The sequence below is a fragment of the Diuraphis noxia genome, unplaced genomic scaffold (genome assembly GCF_037042655.1).
Source record: "Diuraphis noxia isolate RWA-SAM2 unplaced genomic scaffold, SU_Dnox_SAM2 contig0003, whole genome shotgun sequence".
Lineage (NCBI taxonomy): Eukaryota > Metazoa > Arthropoda > Insecta > Hemiptera > Aphididae > Diuraphis > Diuraphis noxia.
This window is the reverse complement of record NW_028301713.1, coordinates 82,842,283-82,847,095: the sequence shown is the minus strand read 5'-3', so window position 1 is coordinate 82,847,095 and position 4,813 is coordinate 82,842,283.

Genomic DNA, 4,813 nt, shown 5'->3' with positions numbered 1-4,813 from the left:
GCCGCGCGCTCGCAAGCCGCCGCGCCGTCGTCGCCACCGCCGCCATCGCCGACTGTGTCTGGACCGCGACAGACGGGACCCCTCTATATAGGGTTACATGCGCGCGGTCAATGGTGACCAAAATGGCGATCACGCGATTAATTATATTATCTTCATCAGTCGTCACTTTATTGTATATGTGTATCCTTTGCGCGGTGCTATCCAAATATATTCTATAGTAACATTTCAAGTCGATCGCGGAGATAGTAGTAAATACATATAGCATATAGCTATACATATCATATTACAGTTTATAATTTTATTTCTCCTTGGCGGGTATACCGCATACGCCACCGTCACGTGACGATTATCGTTGTAATTAGGTATCTGCAGCATAAGTTCCGCAACTGTATATAGATATTCCCAGGCGGAGTGCAAGAATATTTTATGCCGTCCAGTTTGGTAGGTGTTAAAAAAAATGGTTGGACCATGTACAAAATACATGGCAGTTTTATTTGATCGTACTGAATAATATATTTTATTTTATTACAACTGACAGTTAACCTTACTGGGTGATTTAGGGCCAAGCAATAATCATGCTTAGCAGTTGGCGCCCTCATCAGTACCTACCACCGGTTGTTGAGGCACCACGACAGCGCACTGTCTCCACCGCCGTCATCGGATCCACTCAGCCACGATGATCACTTTATTTTCGCTAGGGGGCGACAACTATGACCGAATTATCTTATAGCGTTTTCTTGCTGTTTTCTCTAAGCGTTCGTGGTGTTGGGTTGAACGACCTATCAGGATGAACCCCTGTGAACTCGTATCTCGCGCAAGCGCGCGTGTACGCGTTTTGTGTATCACGCATACGTCTATAAAATATAAATATGGTAGGTATATTATAAGAAGTTTCCATTCACGTGGCTATAGGAGAGAATCCAATATTCGTGTGCGTGTGTGCGGTATGGAGAGTGTACACACACACACACACACACACACACACACACACACCTCTCTAGGTCAATCAATCGGTTGGTTCCATGTGCGTTCAGGTTCGCCTATTGAACTATTACAAATGAAGGTACATTATATTAAACAATAATAGGTACCTACCTAAACAATAGTCTTGTCGTGCTAGCAGATGTGTTTGTACACCATATATACGTATACCACCTATGTAACTATGTGAGCATATATAGATGCAGCGCGTGCATAACCATTTTTTCTACCATATCGCTATCGTCGCGTGCTCGTGTTTATGAAAATTTAAAGGCACGCGTATACTAATAAACAATAATATAATATAGGTGTAATGTGCATAATATTATAGAATAGTACCGACGAGGTTTCGGAGAATTAATCCTCTTTTTTTTATTATTACGCGTGGTCGTCAATGTATATACAACATGTATTCATGTACACGATGAGAATATAGACAATACTGTATTATATACAAGAGTAAAGAGTCAAATATATTATATAGTTATGAGAGTTCCTCGAGTACCTACGACGTTCATATGAATTCGGAGGAGTATTAAAAAATCATGTTTTTTCGTTATTATGTTGTATGTACCGTAAATTTATATAAGTTATTACATTGGTAGTGATATTTTTTTTTTTTTATAAAACTGGTTGTCAGGGTTGTAACCCCAAAATCACCCCTCGGTTATACGGCTTGTTACAAGCATATAAATATATATATATATATAAATTTAGGTGTACACTATTTTAGCATAGCAGGTTTAGGTAAGCTATACTATAGTAACTATACACTGTTGAGTATAATATAATATTGTATGCGATATCCGACTACAGTTATATAGCTATAATTATAATATACGTATAGTGTCAATACAAGACAGTGTGCATTTACGTGCTCGTACAATACGATATCTACGCGAGGGTTGTGCAGTGCGTCCATGTTTTCGAACCCCTGCAGCGTGTTTGACCACCAGCTGTAGTGTATTATTATATTTGGTAGTATCCATTAGGATCTGAATATGCACGTCCAAATGTATAAGTTTGTTACATATTTCTTTTTTTTAACCAAAATTTGGTATAAAAAAAGTATTCGTACAAATGTTTTTTGTATAAAGAAAGTGAATATTTACAACCTTAAAGAATAAATAAAAATAGATTTGTATTTTAAAGTCCAGATGACTTGTGATTTCATTTTACATATCTATTTTATATTGCATTTAAATTTTCAATAGTTTTGGCATTTTCCACATATCTTTTTTAATACAAATAACATGCCATATTGCCATAACCACTCATGTAAATGAAATATCAAGGTTAGGTTAGGTTAGATTATTGGACGCTTTGTAATAAAACTATAAGTTTATAACTATATATAAGAACTATAAAAACTTCGATATTATGTCCAATATCTAATACGCTTAAGACGTAACTTCTTAATATTTTATGCTTAGGATTAAATTGATTGAAAACTATAAATGTTCGGATGTTCCTCTTATTTTGTGTACCTATATACAATACATATATCCATATAGGTAAGTATACGTTTGTAAATTTAAGACGGTCGCATTAAATTTATTTTGAATTGATTAACTTTCTGTTATCACTTATTATTCACTTTGTACTTTATAATATATTAATTAGTAAATTCATGCTGTAAAATTTAAAATCCTTTATATGTATAAAAAGATAATTGGCCACTTACAATATTAGAGCATTCATGGCACTTCGGAATTGTTTGTACTATGTCATAATACTCATAAAAAAAGCAATGTAGATTGATAATGAATTAACAGTTTTTTCTTTTAGTAGTAAAAATTAAGATAATAATGTAGAATGCAATTATTCATTTTATTACATGATAATTTTCGCGTGTTAAATCCTATTCATTATTTTAAAAACATTTGTGAATTTTGAGATAGGTAAAGTAGCTGATATGTTAAAATAATACTTTATTATGTTAATAGTATTATAGGTTTTCAATCGATATTTACTTATTTTTTTATTTTATTACAGATTGTAAATTTATTTATATTATAAAATAAAATAATTATATTGCAAAAAAAAAAAGATTTTCAATCGCTTAAACCAAATACATCATACTCGTAAACTATCGTTATAAGTAAAGCCGTAAAGGTTAGGTTAGGTTAGAAAATAAAATAAATAAATAAATCATTAAGACTACTCAATTGTATATTCCAGCTATTAAAATATTTAGTAAGTGTAATGAACCTATACAATACACTTGCATACGAGTGAAAATTTTATACATCACACACACTATACAAAAATATATGAACATATAATACAAATAGATAAAAGCCTGATGGCTTACTTGGACAACATTGACCGAATGAACATTTTTATAAAATTCATTGTGGTATGAAAAATTTCTTTTCAATTAGCAATATTCAATTATTATTTATTATCGTCATTAAAATTAATCGAATGAGTAATCATCTTAAGTACTTCACATTTATACAATTTGAAATAAAATTATTATGTAGGTAAATTAGTAACAATTAATCAAAAATCTCAGTTACTGAAATACGTCTTTCAACACTCAAATAGCAGATACAATTTAGAATATATTATAATATTATACAGTTATAATAAGCCTGTTAATTTTATTTAGACAAATATTAGTTATAAAAATCATGCTATTAATCGTATTAGTAAAGATTATATAAATGTTTTTTTAAGAAATTATATTATGATTACTATAAATTAATAACTAATGTAAAGCATACAGTCCAACTAATTTCAGTAAATAGACAATTATGTTATAATAGATGAGTACCTAACGCATAATACGACAACAATCGATTTTTATGAAATTATAACGACCGTAATTATATTACAACTTTTAATAAATTATTTTTGTGTATATAACTTCAAACTTGACATATTTCTGTATACGTATTTACTATATATATAAAGTAATGCACTAATATGACATATTTATTTAAACATAATGTGCATCTATCTAGATAGATACCTAACCTATATATATATATATATATATATATATATATATATATATATATATATGTATACTAAGTTACCATATATATATATATGTATACTTAGTTACCATTTGGTGGTTAATGGTCATGTTATAAAAAAATACATAATCAAATAACTGATGTAAATAAAATCATTAACCTGCTAATATTTTAAAACAATTTTATATGATTTAAAAATGAATAACTATATGTCTATATAAGAGTAGGTACAACACCCCAGTTATATATTTTATCTATGTTTATTGTAATGAATTACATTTTATAATTATTATTTACAATTCCATTCAAAAATTAAACGTATCCATCTATATTAATCAATGGAGTTCAATTTATTGTGAAGTACTTTTATATAGTTTATTGTAATTGATCATATGTGTTTGGTACTTGTGGTTAGCACATAAATTTAACACTATTATAATACTTAATACCTTACTATACATTACTATGAGTTAGTTCACACACTAATTTAAACAATTTCGATACATATTACTTAAACGTAAAACTGTTAAGTCATTAATATTGTGTATTTTAATACCTATTGCTATTTATTATTTATGAGTATTGCAGCTGTTTTGTTAAATGTTCGTTAACTGGACAGGCCTGCACTGCACAATTTTTTAACTAACAGATGACATATAACATATGGTTTGGTAAGTAATACAAACATAACAAAATTAACCTCAAAGGCCTCAAAGTATTACAACTTAATTATGAACAATGATACAAATATATTATGTACATTGAATATTTATATTGGTATAGTATCTAATAAATAAATAACTATTGTCAAATGGTGATTGTATAATGTATATATCTACTAAACTATT